The 17,681-nt window shown below is 44.1% G+C and overlaps 1 pseudogene across 1 annotated transcript in view; it reads left to right on the top strand.

The window, feature by feature from the left end:
* Positions 1-17,681, top strand: part of LOC149355372 (uncharacterized) — a 57,961-nt pseudogene that overhangs the window by 11,333 nt on the left and 28,947 nt on the right. The window contains exons 2-4 of the transcript XR_016289348.1: positions 11,915-11,961; positions 13,009-13,049; positions 15,391-15,434. The product of XR_016289348.1 is annotated as an uncharacterized LOC149355372 (transcript). The remainder of the gene's footprint in view (positions 1-11,914; positions 11,962-13,008; positions 13,050-15,390; positions 15,435-17,681) is intronic.

Genomic DNA, 17,681 nt, shown 5'->3' on the forward strand with positions numbered 1-17,681 from the left:
GAGAGAGACAGTGAATGAAGTTGAGGTGAATAAACGGCCTGCTCTCACCTGAAAATATAAAAATGGTTGCAAATTGTTTTCGTTTGCGGAAATCCCATGCACGTTAGAATAGTTTTTTTTTTGTCACCGATATTGGGCGCGCGTTAGAATAGGGGCTTCAGTTTTTTTTTTTTTGTGCCGTAAATTGGGTGCGCATTGGAATTGGGTAAATACGGCAATGCATGCCCTGCAGACTTGTAAGTTTCCATGGTGACACCAGTTCCTGTGGCTCTTCCTAAGTGACTGGGGCTATCCACAGCAGTTTTATGGTCATGGGGACAACACTACATACGGCTGACAAATCTGTTTCGCCTCTGCTTGTTTCATGTTAGTTACACTTCTCAGCGCTCAAATAACGTGTTCCTTGTAGTGTTCCTATGCCCATAGCTGCTTTTGAACCGTGGGCATGAGTGTTTCTGTATGATGAAACTGTTGTGCATGGATGTCAAGCTGAATCCAGGGCCAGACTCCAATATTTAACAACGCCTTGAAAACTGCCTCACAGGGCCAAAAATCTTTAAATAGTGACAGCGATGGGGTTCGGGCACTGCTTTATGTTCTTAAAGACAGATCCGCAAAAATGGAAGGACAGGCATTCGTAATTGATTCCCTGGAAAGCCTCACAGCCAGGTGGAATGAATGAGAACGGTGGAAAGGACAGTGCAGAACGAAGGGACATAGATGGGAGGCAAGAGCTGATTTTCAACAGTGTTTATGCAGGAAAAATACAGGCAAACTCATTTACATAGCTATTTTTATGTCTTGTTATAGTGTATTTTATTGCTACTGCTTCTAAAGTCTCAATGCACTTTAACATGACTGTCCACCTTGTCACTGCCCCTTTAGAACTTCAGAATTTGAGGTAGCTCAGGAGTGAAATGGTAAATGTTGTCGTACTAATTCAGTCAGCGGAGTTGTGTGTAGGAAGTTATGCCTTTTTCAGCCACCGCAGGGGCTAGGTTGTTATGGTGCTTGGTTGCTGGCCCCAAAGACGCAGGTTCGATTCCGACCGCAGCGGTCACATTTCGATGGAGGCGAAATGCTAGAGGTCTGTGTACTCTGTGATGGTGGTGCACTTTAAAAAAGAACCCCAGTTGGTCAGCATTTCTGGAGCCCTTCACTACGGCGTCCTTCATAGCCTGAGTTGGTTTGGGATATTAAAGCCCCATAAAACCAAACCAGTTCTGCCTTTTTCTGCCATCGAGTTAAGGACAATGACTTATATTGGAAGGTGTTGCTTTTGTTTTGGACCTTGCTGCCTACAGTTAATGTGCTTATGAAACCTGTGTTTTTGACAGCAACAGTCTTTATTGGGCTTTCTTTTCCTTCCTTTACATGTTGGCTTCTTCTTTTGATCTCTAACAAACTCATCCAAATTTTCATTTCTTGTGTTGATGTTGATATTTTTCTTTCATGGAAAACTCGTGATGTAGCAACCGCTGTTCATTTCTTGTTTAAAATGCTCAGGTTCCACATTCACACTATGCTTTGCATCTGATGATGATGTACACGGTCGTCCACTTCTAGTTTGAACACGGCTTCAGTTAGCCGGCGCTCCATGCAGCACCTCTCTCGGGCACCTGGGTAACTAGCGCACAGGCGCAGTGGAATCCATAGGCGTGGCTTTCACCGCGTCGTCTGCTACAGTGCGCCAGCGCCGCCGGGTTAAACTCGCCTTGTGGTGAAGAGCACTTTCGCACTGAGCACACAAAGCACTCGCATGATTACTGTTTCCGACACCGCAGCTTAGAAGCACAGCACCTGCGCGTGGTCGAGAGCTGCATCCGCGATGGCTAAGTATTTTCCTTATCGTTTCTTCTTGCAATCAACACGTAACAATAAGCTGATACGGAGAAAGACATCGTCCAAGTGGAAGTTCAAGCGGTTTACTCTGAGGCCACCACCATTATTTAGCTGCAATATTTTATCATTTGAAGCTATCTGTGCCCAGCAGCCAGAATAAGCTGGCGACTCACGGGTGCTTTCATCCACTCAAATTGCCATTCTGCAATATCAGTACTAAATGTATGGCGCTCTACCCTGGAGGGAGATTAATACAAAGCCAGTATGAACACGAGCACTTCATGGTAAGAATCGTGAAAATGAATGAACGAATGAAAAACATGGCCATGTTTTGCTCATATGCCCAGAAGAGTGGTTGCATATGAGCAGCAACCAAGGCCGGCGTAGAAACCATTGAAAATCATTTCCAGACGAGTGCATCGGTGTGAAAAATCCTCAGGTTTTATTTTAACAAATTCGTGAGACTCCTTAGCAACTTAGCCCCTTCTGAGTTAAGCTAAAGAACCGAATAAGAAAATTTCTTGAGTGGATTAAAGCACCCGTGAGGCGCCAGCTTATTCTGGCTGCTGGGCACGAATAGCTTCAAATGATAAAATATTGCAGCTAAGTAATGGTGGTGGCCTCAGAGTAAACTGCTTGAACTCCCACTTGGACGATGTCTTTCGCCATATCAGCTTGTTACGTGTTGATTGCAAGAAGAAATAATAAGGAAAAGCCTTAGCCATTGCGGATGCAGCTCTCGACCAAGCGCAGATACTGTGCTTCTAAGCTGCTGTGTCGGAAACAGTAATCATGCGGGCGCTTTGCGTGCTCAGTGCGAAAGTGCTCTTCACCGCAGGGCGAGTTCAACCCGGCGGCACTGGTGCACTGTAGCAAACGACGCGGTGAAAGCCACGCCTATGGATTCCACTGTGCCTGCGCGCTAGTTACCCAGGCGCCCGAGAGAGGCGCTACTTGGAGTGCCGGCTGCCCGGAGCCGTGTTCAAACTAGAAGTGGACGACCGTGTACAATAGATGCTAAGTTCCAGAACCATTGTGATTTGGCCTGAGGGGTGTCGTCTTAACTTTCAGTACCATCACCTTTCATCTCTTTGTTAGCTTTGAAGTTTGGCTAGTTGCAAGTCTTTGAACTGTCCAGCAACAGGGTTCTCAAACATTTTAGCCTCACGAATTCCTAGTGGCTTACCAGAAGTGCTGAGGAACCATTGTGTCTTGGCTTTTGTCACTTCCCGCCTAACATAGAGGCAGAAAAGCGTGCACATTCATAGGCACTCAGAATATGCTCAAGTTGAATTCCTAATGATTGGCTGTATAGAGAAACAGTCTACTGTTAGCAGTTACAATAGGACTAGTCTCAAAATAAAGTGGGCATAGGAGAGATTCAGGCTCAGGCATGTATGGATTTATGTGCTTGCGGAACCTAAAAAGTATCTTAAGGAACCCAAGGGTTGTGCGGAACCCAGTTTGAAAACGTCTGGTCCAGGCTACTGTTGATTACAGAGCCACTGCCATTTCTTCAATTCATTTGGTCTTGCCAGTCGAAAATTCCCAATAGAAGTCTGAACCTGTGACCAGACTTGATGTGGCAGCCGCTGACTAGGATAGTGTTATTTGCTAATGAAAAGGGTTTGACTTAAATATAAGACATTGCAGCAAGCTATGGAAAGGAAAATGATAGGTGTAATGTTAAGAGATAGGAAAAGAGCAGAGTGGGTCAGAAAATAAATGCCGGTTACTGACATCCTAGTTGAAATCGAGAAGAATAAATGGGCTTGGGTAGGGCATATAATGCGAATGTAAGATAACCGATGGTTGTTATAGGTAATGAACTGAATTCGAAGAGAAGGCAAGAGTAGCAGGGGGTGGCAGAAAGTTTGGTAGGCAAATTAGAATAAAAAGTTTTGGGGGTAAGACGGCTGCAGCTTGAACAGGACAGGGTTGACTGGAGAAATATGAGAGGTGTCTTTGTCCTAGAGTGAGCGTAGTAGGGATGATGATGCAATTTTTACCTGCCTTCTCCTTAGTTTCTTGGGTAGCTGTGCGGTAGGAGCTGGCAGCTTGCTGTGAGACATTATATAGACTGCAGCCGTTGAACCATTGTAGCATTGCTAATCCACCTTTTTCACATGGCTGCTCTGCGCATCCGGGCTTCTTCTCATCCAGCTCCACTAATTGAAAATAAACTGCCAGCTCCTACTGCACATGCGCAGTTCATGCTAGTGACAGGTGCATGCAACAGGTGGTGGCAGCTGTCAAGCACACACGCAGCTGCAGCTGGCTCCTCGCGAAACCAGATCATCCCTGCATCTCTCACGTACATTCGTTTTCAGTTCGTAGCAGATGAGTTTTTGCCGCTCATGATGGGTTCCAAAGTGCGACAAGACGGAGACGAAAGGAAAAGAACACACACGACAAGCGCTTACTAGCAACAAAAAACGTTTATTGCAACGCTGGGAATAAATAGGGGTCACAGAAAACACAAAGAACCGTAAAATAACAAGACAGAAAAAGAGATAGTAACGTGCGTTTTTAGATAGTAATGGCTAATCCCTTTTCTCTCTTGTTATTTTATGGTTCTTTGTATTTTCTGTGACCCCTATTTATTCCCAGCGTTGCAATAAACCTTTCTTGTTGCTAGTAAGCGCTTGTCGTGTGTGTTCTTTTCCTTTCGTCTCCATCTTGGCGTGCTTTGGAACCCATCATGAATGTTTACCAACTTGCCCAACTTTTTGTCCTCCTTTTTTGCCGCTCCCCAGAGGGCGCCACTTCTTGTGAAAAAGACGGATTTGCTTCATGGCCATGGTCACTTACTCCACATCCATGGTCTTCACCTATTCATTGCCTTGGAAAAAAAGACTAATGGTTAACCATTTTTTTTCTGTTATCTTTTTCACCATATCCCAATTGTGAAACACTTTGAAATGAACAACCACTGACTTCCACTGTTATATAGCAACTTTGCATGCTATCTGGATTAGTCTCCTTGCACCCATACAAGAGCAGTTTTGAGAATGTATACTGTGCAACTTCTGTCTACTCTGGTGCACGCATTTCTCATGAGGGTTGCAAACTTAAGTCACATGGTGACCTTTGCTGCACTTGCACTGGATGCTTACTTTAGAGAACTGCGCCGTGAGGTAACTTGTTTCTAAAGCAAGCTTTTGCACTTTAAGAATTTTTTTACTTCTAGCTCTATGACAACAGTCCTGAGATGTATGGCTTGCCTGCTTGCAGAAAAGGCGTGTCTTGCCGGACGCACTGTAAAAGTTGCATGTTGCTAGTATCTCTTTTATGGTTCCTCTACCAAGTTTTATTGGCTCTTGTCCACTTTCATTTTCTTCACGGCACTTCACTTGCTCTTGCAAAAATTCCAGAAACCGCTTCAACACTTGAACTGTTTTCTTGCCAATTCATTTGTCTTGTCTGTCATGGCCTGAGGTTCTCAGTTGATAACCATCTATTAACTTCAACTCCACAGCCCATTCTGAAGGCATTGCTGTTCTAAGCACACCCATAAATGTTGGTGCGTAGTGGTTTGCTGAGGCCTGCAGTGACTCCAGGGCTATTGTGTGGACCTGGACTTTCTGTATCATCTTCCTCAAGTCTCTCCGTATCTGTAGGTAAGTGTGTTTGGGCAGCTGAATAGATGTCTACTCAATGCTCCTGGCTTCCAGGTGTTTCAGTAAAAATAGGGCGGCATGAATAGGACAGAAAACATAGAAGCGGAAATGACACCATGGGTGCCGGCTTCCAATTGTTTATACTATAAAAGCGAATAAACGAAGTGCACTGCCACCTTCACCATTTGTACAAGAACTGAAGTTTTATCAGTTCTTGAGCAAATGACACAGGTGGTTGCCTGCTATGGTTCCTCGCTTATATAGCATGTGCTTCGCTCATGGATAAACAGTTGGAAGTCTGCACTTAAGGTGTCATTTCCATTTTTGTGTCCAGTCCTGTCTCATCCACACAGACCTATCTTTTATTGAAATGAATTAGTGGGCAAGATTGATCTATTACAGCACGTTTCTTTTAGAATATTTAACCTGCTCGATACTGCTCACTGAAAGGCCGCCGCAGTGGCTCAGTGGCTATGGTGCTCGGCTGCTGACCCGAAAGACGCGGGTTCGATCCCGGCCGCGGCGGCTGAATTTCTTTGGAGGAGAAATTCGAGGCCCGTGTACTGTGCGATGTCAGTGCACGTTAAAGAACCCCAGGTGGTCGAAATTTCCGGAGCCCTCCACTACGGCGTCTCTCATAGCCTTAGTCGCTTTGGGACGTTAAACCCCATAAACCAAACCAAACTGCTCACTGAAAACAGGGAAGGCAGCTGAGGCTGCCTTTCCTGCAAGTGTGCCATCAGGTAATTGAATTTCTGCCTGTCAGTCATGTTTGGTCTGAGACAAACGGCTGATTCATACTGTATTTAAAGCCTCTGCCACTGTAGTTTGTTTCTATCAAACTACATATACAGTTTGAATGGCTTAACAAGTTCAGTTTTGTCCTGACTTGCACTTTTCTGCATGTCTGTTCTTCCTGTGGGCAAAGGTACTACTCGTATATCCATCTTGGCAGTGCACATTTCCAGCTGTGACAGTTTTGAGGGCCATTTTGTGCCATATTCTGTATCTTTCACAGTGCTGTTCAGGCACTGAGATAAAGTGACCCGAGAGCTCTTAGAAGCGTATCACACAAGGAAAGGAGGAGACTCATGCGTTAGTAGTACCACCTTAATTGACTCTGCATGATAAAGAATTCACGTTTATTGACAGGTTTGCTGATTGACCATTTCCATGTTATGTGCAACTGCTTCACGGGCAGAACAGCAACATTTAAGAGATGTTTTTTTCCGAATAAAATTCAGTTGATCGTTAGCGCCTTGCTGTGTGTCTTGTCCTGTCCGTTGTCTCTGCGCGCTGCCTCATAGCATTGAATCTATACCGACTAGCCCAAGTAGCCATTCTAACACAAAAAAACTGGAGCTGGTGATGCTGATGCTGATATGCATAGTGATAGGTCGTGGCGAAGGAAAAAGTTGATGATGATGATGAGCTTGGCCTCGGGCACTATCCTTGGGTAGCACCTGGAAGCTCCTGTGCATGTGTGTGGCTTTCGCGATCAAGCCCCCATTTCTCGCAGCTGGAGCTGATCATGGAGGCCATGGCGCATGCAGTTTGAACGTTGTGGAAAGTTTGGATGTGGCCGTTACACGGATCTTTTTTTAAGGCCTTTAATGGCTCATACTCGGGACCACGACTCTGTCCGTCCATTCGTCCGTCCGTTACATCTGAAGTGAAAGTCCAGAAGAAAAATCCTAAAATCTTGTGCACGGTGAGAATCGAACCACCATCCTTCCGTTCCATAGCCGAGCGTGCTAAACCCTATGCTACGCCGACTTTTTTTAAATTTTTTGCCTGGCTTTGGCACATAACATTTAACCAAAAGACAGTCAACGAAAAGCACACAAAACACTATGTACATACGACACTGCCATGATCAGTCAGCACGAGTCTGGCTTCGTCAGATTAAAATTCCTGTAACATACACATTCGCTATAGTCTTGGGAGCCACTCGGGAGGCTCCGCAGCAGCTTTCTGGATGGCTAGAAATGAGTCCATTCTTTCCTGAATTTTAAATTACACACCGGGCTGCTACCAGTTAAAAAATTTTTACAGGGAAAGGATTTCTTCATACTGCGAGGAACGAACTGCTTAATTTGTAAACAGCCCGAAACAATAGACCATGTTTTTTTGCATTGCTGGGAAGAGGTTTATTTTTGGGATGTGTTACAAAGGACAATAAAGAAAGAGCTACCACTTGACTTGCAGGGAATTCGTTATTTAAGCACTGATAGTGAGGATGGTGTGCCATTTGATCTCATATTAAGCTGATCGGTCTACAGTTTTTCAAATCCTTGATGTCTCCTTTCTTAAGGTTTAAGGTTATGATAGCGTTCTTCCAAGCTTCTGGTATGCTCTTGAGACCATAAGGCATGGCGTGTGTAGGGTGACTAGTATTTCTAGCACAATCTCTCTTCTGTCCATCAACAGACCTGCTGTTACCTGATCCTTACCAGCTGCCTTCCGCTTTTGCATTGCTCTAAAAGCTTTTTCTGTTTTGATACTGGCAGATTGTCCCATTGATGTTGGATCCTGCCTTCCTGATTACATTGGCTACTGTATAGATTTGTGTAGAACTCTTCGGCAACTTCAACTGTCTTAACCAAATCTAAGGTCCTGTGGATTTCTATAATTCACTGGGTAATGTTTAAATCATTTTTGAAATTGAAATTTTTTGTTGTTGTCTTCCTTGCATTGTTTGGAGGGACTGCCTCTTAGGCTTTTCAGTTTGTACAGTGCATAAGCCTCTCATTTCTAGGTTCTGTTTGTTGTCTCTTCTGCTTTCTGTCAAGCTGGCTGCAGACCAACCATAAGTTTTATATCACACCTGAATACCATACCGCTTTGGGTGCAATCACTGTTGGCATCTTAAGTCAATGGGCCTGTTGTACTTTTCTGTTGTACATTGTTTTCTTGCCCTCTGCGGGAAGAAACCGTAGCAGCACATGCTGGCTGCAACTTCGCTCCTTCCGCTATCTTCCATAAGCTGTGAACTGCTTTTATAATTTATACCCCCTCCCCTGCCCCCCATCACTGCAAGGTGTCCCCCATCACTTCCACTGGTCCACAAGGGGTCCCTGACACATCCATGTCAGAGAACCACTGCGCTATGAAAATATAGAAATTATAAGAAAAACTTTTTTTTTTTGATTTAGGATGATGGCTGATCACTTGTAATATACTAAGGAATGCATCCCCAGGGTTGAGCTTAGCAGAAACGCATCGAGTGAAAAAATTATGTACCATAAAATTATGCTTAAAGGTGCACTGAAGAGGAATCTGAACTTGTCTTTTTGCCACGGGAACTCGATATACACGTTCCGAGCTTTCTTAGAAACGTCGATTTATTGCCCTGTGTGGCCGATTTCCCTAATTAAATTGAATTAACGTCCGGCTCCCACCTTTCTTTTTAATTCTCTCGTATGGTGGGCGGAGTCGACCAACGCGTGGAGCGCCTTTCACCCAGTCCCGTGGCGGCTTGCCGCTCTGCCATCGGCAGAGTAATACGTAGTAGTCCGTAGTAGCAAATAGTCCGCGCGTATTTTTATTTCTTCGGGCTTATTTTGCGGCTATGTTATCTGCGAATGAAACTGTTTATTCATGGAAACCTAAAAAACAAAATAAAGCGAAAGCAAAGCCTCCACGGGACTGGGTGAAAGGCGCTCCACGGGACTGGGTGAAAGGCGCTCCACGCGTTGGTTGACTCCGCCCACTGTACGAGGGAGAATTAAAAAAAAAGGCGGGAGCCGGACGTTAATCCGATTTAATTGGGGAAATCGGCCACACAGGGCAATAAGTCACTGTTCCTAAGAATGCTAGGAACGTGTAGGTCGAGTTCCCGCGGCAAAAAGACAAGTTCAGAATCCTCTTCAGTGCACCTTTAAGACTTGCCCTCCTTGCCTTGGCTGTGGTTTTGCTCTAGCTGCTCCCCTCTCCCTCCCCTTCATTCTTTCCTCACCCACTGGCAGGCAGTGGTGTGAGACCAACTTGAAACCAACTCGTCCAAAACGACACTTTAAGGGTCTCATTTTGCAGAAAATCTGGCGCTATCTTCTGTGAGTGAAAAATCTGGATTGTTAGAAAGGGTGGCTATGTCTCACATGAAGCAGTGGATTTGAAAAGTCATTAAAACATTAGGAAACTGGTGATTAGAAGGTCCGAACATGACTCAAATATCAGTCAGACTTGTAAGTATATAAAGTGTACTGGATTGCACTGAAAAGAAAATTGAGGTAATTGGTTGGGAATCAAAGCCTAGGCTTTTAGGTTGCAAGTCAAACATGCTACCCATAGGCATGCAAGGCATTCGTATTGCTTGAATAAAGTGGGGCTTTATATGTATGTTGTGTGGTCTTTCACCTAATATGGAAAGAGTGTCCCTGTCTGCTTGGGCAAGAGGAGCCACTGCTGAGACCCGTTAAACGCTATTTCATCATACCTTTAAAGGTTGAGCTTAAAATTTTTTCCAACCCTTCTTATTCTTTCCTTCTTCCACCACATCCGTCATCCTCTTGAATGCCACTGCAGTTGGTCTTCCCCTGCCCTACTCCATGTGGTCTGGCCTCATTGCTATCCATGACTAGCCTCCTGTTTCCCTGGGAGAACCAGCTGACTGACACATGGGCTACTGATCAGCCCTGGTAGGTGGTATGTTCCATAGCGCAGCAAGAACTCGGGGGACAAACAATCGCTTGTGTTTGTCCCGAGTTCTTGCTGCTCTATGAAACAACGCATACCCACTAGCCTGAACCATCACCTTGTTTGGTAGGAGGCTAGGGTCAATGTCTCCTCCCATAGAGTGGCCTTTAATTCCTTCCCTTTTTTTCAATAATTAATTTACCACCATCACTCTATATAATTATGAAATTTATTTATGAATTTATTATAAAATTTATAGCACTTCTCACAATTTGCCTTCATATATAAATGAAGCCACCATTGCTTAATAAGAGTCACGTGTTTTTCTGAAGATTGACGTTAGGAAGCCGAAGAATAAAATGGGAATAGGCAATAACTTAGGCTTCATTTTCTTCCTTCACTCAGCAAGGGTTTTTTTTTGAGCATTACAAACATATGTTTGTCAAAAATGATTCATTTCTTGTTTTTTTTCTTGTTTCTTTTTGTTGCCTTTGTTTTTGGACATATAATGGGACCAGCTGAAATTTAAGCACCTATTTTTTTTCAGTGCAATAGAAAGCTTGCTGACTTGGTTCCGCAATGTTTTTGTTGGAAATGCTGTAGAATTATTTTTGCTGAGAATTTTTTCAGTCAGTGCATGCACCTGTTTTTATGTATCCCAATGCTGGAAACCATGATCAGTGAGTGTGAAGGTGATTGCATAAAAGCAACAGTGATGTACCGAAAACTAGTATAAGTCTCACCTGCCAGACAGTAATAAGACATTTTTGTTATAGAGCAGCGTTCATTTGAGTATTCACACTAAAAAGTTGTTTTCGCACATTGACATACGCCTTGTTGGTGAAAGTTTTAGTGGACCGTTGCTACTGGTTCATCGCCACAATGTAGTGACAAAGGCTAAAAGCACCTCATTGTCAATGTGAAGGGAGAGTTGCCTTTTATCAAAGAGCACACTGAAGAGAGCTTAAACTATGATAAAACATGACAAACACTCCTGATAGGAAAAAAAAAAATCTGGGGTACACTTGATCTCTGGTGCAATAGCATAGAATTAATGCATACCAATAATAATTAATTTGTTGGTTCAAATCTCCTGTCATTAGATGTGATTTGCTGCATACTTGTGAAGTGGCGCTTACAGATACCTTTTCCTGTTAATAAAGGGGCCACGCGTTCAAATTTTGGCTTCCATGTGCAGGTATGCGTGCTATTTTTGGACTGATTTGCACACAGAAGAATGATGAGGATGACTGACATCCAAGGCACAGTGCAAGAGACTGGCAGTTTAATACCTGGGACTGTAAGCTACAAACAGTGTGTAGTGGTCTAATGCAGCAACCAGTGAAGCTGATCAGTTCGCGCCACCGCGTGTTTGAATCTCACTTGTGGCCAGTTCTGTTTTCTTTTATTTCACACCCCGACCAAGTGTGACACGAGCCGCTGTCACGGCAGCTTTTTGCCACTATCAGCTCCTTATGCGACTGAATCAGTGATATTTTACTGAGATGTGGTCACGGGATGGGCTGTGCTGATAAACACAGAATTTTGCTGCAAGGTTGCAGCTCAATTTCTTTTATGTGATTTTCAGTGCCAAATTAAAATTATAAATCCTCATTTCTTGGACAATGGAGTTCTCAATCATTACGAAATGAGACAAGGTCTTGCATTTCCACCATAATCTCTTGACACATTTTGGTCTGTGGTTGGTCCCCTTAAGAATTTGACATATGATAAGCTTTGCTGACGTGTGCACCCTTTGTACTTGATTCTTATAGCTTGTGTGAATGCTTCTTTTCTTTTCCCATGGCCTCCAGAGAGTGTTTCACTTGCCTTCACTCAAGTACTTCTTGTGAGAAGTGAGGTTAGTGTTCTACACCCTTGAGCAGTGGTGCTGGCAAAATGTGCTCACCATAAAACTTGAGCTGAAAGCTGTCAGATGTGTGTTTTTTTAAATTATCTTTAGACTTGCAGTACTGTAAGCTGCCACGGTGGCTGAGTGGTTATGGCGCTTGGCCACTGACCCGAAAGACGTGAATTCAATCCTGGCTGCAGCAGTCAAATTTTGATGGAGGGGAAATTCTAGAGGCCTGTGTACTGGACGATGTCAGTGCACATTAAAGAATTTCAGGTTATGGAAATTTTCGGAGCCCTTCACTATGGTGTTCCTCATAGGCTTGGTTGCTTTGGGATATTAGACCCGCATAAACCATGAACTTGCTGCACTGTATTCAAATCTGAAGGGATCTTTATCATGTTGTGTGTTTGCTGTGTGTAGTGTTGCTGGCTGATGATTGCTTATCTTGTTGTCTTAAATCCTTTTGATCAAAACGATTTAACAGCGCTAAGAGAGTGCAAGTAAAATGAGACGCACACTTGTGCTGGTGTGTGTCTCGTTCCCGTTGTACAGTTCTTAATCACTTTTCATTGCTTTAATTGATGACTGAAGATTCATGTTACAGCTTACAGAGCAGAAATCTCAAAGAACTTACAGTATAAAACCAGGGGCAGATTTAAGGATGACTCTTGGAAGTGGTGGTCTCATGCATCACGTGCGTTTTTTAAACTATTTGCTAAAAACGGAGGGTCAGTGTGGTTTTTCAGTTAGAAAAATTCTCACTCAGGGGCAGTTTGTGATTGAGTAAAAGTTCCTTCACTCAAAATGAGCTTACTTGAACTCCTGAGTTAGTAGTACAGTCTTTTAGATTTGCAAAGTTTACATTATGAATTATACGATGTAATTCAAGTAGCCAGTGTGCCTCTTCTGCCGGAATGTATTGACTTTTCTTGCAACCTCTTGAGCTTCCCTGGTGCAGGTCATGATGCCTTTCTTTTTTCTCCAAGATATTAAAAAATGCTTCCAAGTTGAACCTCTTTTGCTGTACTCAGTACACGACGTGTGTTCTCGCAGGCAGCGAAGATCCTGAGGACAAGCTTTGATGATGAGCAGTGGTGAGTTTTATTCATTGTTGGAGCATTGAAGGAAATGCATGAAATTGCTGTGCAGCATTCAAACCATGCAGTTTAATTTTGATGACCTGCTGGTGGCAGCGGTCACAACAAGCTGGCCCAAGTCCAGGTGTACCAGTAGTTACTGAATCTTTGAAACTCTCCATCACAGCATCACTCATAGCCCATACGCAACTTCAGAAGGTTCATCTTCTTACCAATGGTTGCGATAATTGTGTGACCCTTAAATGAAGGTGATGTGCCTCTTACGCAAGCAAATCTTATACTTGCTGCTTGGCCTTTGCTTTGTTTTTAGATAATGAGAAAACCAACTTTTTATTGCTGCTTGCAATTAAAGGAAGCTCAGATCATAAATGTTCTGCTCTACATGTACGGTGAGGCGTACTGTGCCATCACGGGTGCATCATTCAAATAAATGTAGCCTTGTGTATATCACACATAATATTTTATTATTAGTGCTTAGATTGTCCTTCAAAAGTTTGATTTTTATGAGCAGCTAAATCTTTTCTTAGCTAAAGAAGTGACGCTGTATCATGGCAACATCTAGAATGCACTAACGAAAGAGTAAGCAGATAATTTGTGCTGTATGGAATGCTTCTGGCTTGAGCCAGGACCTCGCAATGAGCACACGTAAAGTTTGTCTGCATGCTATACTGAAATTTTTCTTCCTGTTTTTTTTTCCTTCTGTGCTGGTTCCTTTGCTAATGTTACAAGGCATGGGTGTGTAAATATTTCACTTCTTACCATTTATTTTCTCAGCAGAAGAAACTTTGTGCAAAAAAGAATGGGAAGACTCCCATAGTTTTGGATCTTAACTTGATCAGAAGGATTGCCCAGCTGAAGGGTATATTAATAAAGTTGTAAAAAGGATATAAAACACAAAGGTTGCCAATGTTCATTTGGGGTAACATGTATTACATGTCTGAGGGATGCACTGCTTTCAGTCCATGTATGCACTGCAAATGTGGCTTCCACATAATGGTCCTTGTCACAACCCTTAAGTGTTGTTGGCCTCAGCCCACAGTTTTTGATGCTGTGCTTGCAATTTCAAGCATGAAACACTTTTAGCTCCCATTGTCAATGTGCCACAGGTGACCTTGGCATCAGAACAGAGGTGAATGCGGAACTGAATTTAAAAGAATGTTGGCGAAGCTTTCCTCCACCCCCCCTGGTGCCTATATGTGCTGTCCTGCTGCCCGAGTGGTGCATGCACAGTCCTGGTGGCACCTGATAAGTGTGGCAATAATGCCGCATGAGTTTCCCTCATTATGTAATGGACCTGCTAGTGACACATCTTGTGGTGCCATCCATCAGTGTGGCCACTTATCAGCTCAGCTCAAATTTGTTGTTCAACATGATGGCCGACAAAGAGGAGGCAGTGGTGTCCAGCCAAGGTGAAAGTCAGCTGTGTACTACATACTGCCCTCTTTTCTTAGGCATGTGGCAAGTGCTGGTGCCATGATTGCCATGCATAGAATGTTGGGAAGAAAGCCGAGCGTGCTGTCACTCACACAGAAAAGCGGCTGCTGAGGAATGCTCCTCAAAACTCGAGTGTGGCTATCAGTATCTATGGGGGTACAGCTTTCCTGCCGGGAATTTCATTTCTTGCATCTACAGTCGACAAAGAGATAGTCTGCAAGTTTTTTCGTCCTGTTGACGCACTTTTTTGCTAAGATTTCTTCATCACTTTTTAGCTTCAGGCTTCCGGGCATACTGGGTCCAGGGATTGTTGTACTTGTTTCCTGTTTTACTTACTCTTCAGAGAAGGACACTGCTCATGGAATGGGTGTTTGGGTGTTGGTGTTCATTCTGGTCGATGTTTTAGTTGCTACTAATGCAGCTGAGCCCTTGATCTGTTACCCGTCTTTTTGTTTTTGTGGATATGCCTCCATCCATCTTTGTGTGTCTTTCTCCTTTTAATGCCATCCATCAGTTTTGTCTTCTGTACAGTAATGAAAGAAGGGGGTGGTGATAATGATCTACTTGAAAGAATATAAACTTTTATATTTCTCCATTTGTTGTCTATGTTTTATGCCTGGGTCCTTTGGGGCATTGTCGGAAGAACATATCTCATGCTATGTATATTTTTACTGCTAACATAGAAGTTGCTGTTTTTACGTTGCTGCTAACATTAGAAGCTTGCTGCCTTTACGTCCAAGTGTACAAAAGGAATTAAGTATTTTTTTTCCCTGATGATTCTGCTGGTTTCTTTAACTTCTAATTACCACCTAGGTCCTCTACCAAAACTATGAATTACTATCTTGTTTCCATTTTTGTGCCATATCTTTCGCTTCTTACTGCAATGCTCTTTGGAATCTTTCAGGACTTGCTTGGGTGTCCTCTCTCTTCCTGTCTACAGATGCAAAGGTACACCTTTTCCTTCATTGGGTATACCACTATCATCGGGGATGAAGACATTCCATTTGGGTTGGGTGTTAAACGCCTACTTGACCGAAAGTTTACTTCGGCTAATTTTGCGCTGGATAAAGTGTGCATGTTGTGAACAATATTTATATTTAATATTAGGGCTGTGAAGAGTCTAGAATTTTAGTTAGAAGAGTTCAAAAACCTCTGTAGCAGACGACGCAGTCCCCTAGCGGTGTGGTCGACAGCTAACAAACCTGCCCGAAAATGACGCACAATTGAGACACCGGCATCGCCGGCTCGCCAGTTTCAGGCGTTCAGAAGTGAGTGCGCGCTCCTTGTAAGCTCTTCTTCTGGCGCGTTTCTGGCTGTTTTGACCGTGAAGCTCGATGGTCACCGAGAAAAATGAACTGCTAGCATCATGTTGACGAAGTGCGTGGCCGCAGAAAGGAATATGAGGAATGTGGAAAGCACCGTGTATACCTTTCGGCCACTGTCCTTCACCCCCGATCTCGAAAGCTGGCGTCGGCTGTCTGGAGCTCAGGTTTTAATATGAATTCCCCTCTCTTCTTCAAAAAGATAATGGTGGGTGACTGACGCTTCTGCCTCGCGCTAACCCCTTTTGTGGGTTAAACTTTGTCAGTAGACCTGTCCCGGTCTCCATCATGCATCAGAGCACGTAGGTGTTTCTGGCCCGATCGGCAAAGCATGCCACGAACCGAGAGGGTAATAATTCGGAGAAGAAAGGCTTCGAGGCGTGTCTAATCGGGGAGAATAAAGAGGACGGGGGACCGCTTGTCACAAGCTAGCTTAGCCGGTTCAGAAGCTACAGTGGACGGTTTTGCTCATCGAGCAGCGCCCTTTTGAGATGTAACAAGTGAAGGCGGGCTAGTTGGTGGTTGACAATAGAGTGCATATTGCAGCCGCGCAAAACGACGAGGGACGAAGAGAGGAAAGCACAGGACAAGACGCGGATCCGCGTCTTGTCCTGTGCTTTCCTGTCTTCGTCCCTCGTCGTTTTGAGCGGTTGCAGTACGCATTCCATTGCCCTTTTGACGGCACGTTGTTTACACCAGGCAGAAGTCTAAGGGGAGGTCTGTTTCGTCTGAAAAGGAATCAACATATGCACGCGTTTACTGCACGTAGTACAGCTGTGCACAATGCGCAATAATGCCGTCGTGCGCCGAGTGTATCTGCTGCCTTGAAGATTCGCAGGCCGGGCTGAGAATCCTGGAAGGCCACATGAGCGTTACTGAAAACGTCGAATTTCTTACTGCCTCACGAGGTTCATACTAGAGGTCGATTACAGGAAGCTTCAGCATTACCATTCGAGGCTCGTCTCCAAGACCTCAGAGAACTGAACGCATGTTACTTGAATGATAATATTTTCAAAGGAAGACCACACGTAATTTTGATGATATGTTCTGCATTATTACTCAGTCTGTACAGACACACTGCCTATGGTAATTTGCGCGGTGGGTGTAAACGGTCGACTGCGGTCCGGCAACCACGTCGTTCTGCCCAGCTGTGTGGTTTGAAAAGATTAGAAAAACTTTTCCGTCCCTGCAGTACACGGGCTGTAAGTGATTCTAGGTAAATACAGTAATGAACGCAGCGCATAAGTTTTTGCTCATTTGAATCGGCATGTATTTCGCAACGCGCAGTGGCTGGCCCGACCGAGGCGCGCAAATATGAACCAGCCCACCATCGGCACCGCATTGATGCCACGGTCCTCGAAGAGAAAAATATAATTTATTTTGCAACACAAATTTTGCTTCTGGCATATTCTTTCACTTAACGCAGCGCTTCATTCTCTTGAGCTCCCTTTTTAGACATCCAGCTGTTTTTATTGATTTACCTCGCGTTCACAGCACCTGTCCCGAATTTCTATGCGCAGGCAGGAATACCTTTCGACGGGGGAGAAAAATGAGAAGGAAAAGGAGAAGCAGGTCATTTTTTTTACCAAGACAACAACCATATTGCACGCACAGCAGAGCGCACATGTGCTGTTAGCACGCGCGTGCCCGCTCAAAAAAGCCGACTTGATAATACAAGCGCTTCTACTTGGCCTCCATTTGAATATGCTTCCTTTCTCCGCTATGTCCGAACTTTGCTCAAGCTGTAATCGAATACTGCCAGGCAAACAACGCTCACTAGCATTACGGCGCGATAATCTTCGCTGAGGTTGAGCGAGAAGCTTTCTAGTCTAATACAGCAAATAAAACACGTTTAAAACTTTTTCTAGGGTCT

Source organism: Amblyomma mixtum, chromosome 3 (genome assembly GCF_055824585.1).
Source record: "Amblyomma mixtum isolate Tamu chromosome 3, ASM5582458v1, whole genome shotgun sequence".
Classification (NCBI taxonomy): domain Eukaryota; kingdom Metazoa; phylum Arthropoda; class Arachnida; order Ixodida; family Ixodidae; genus Amblyomma; species Amblyomma mixtum.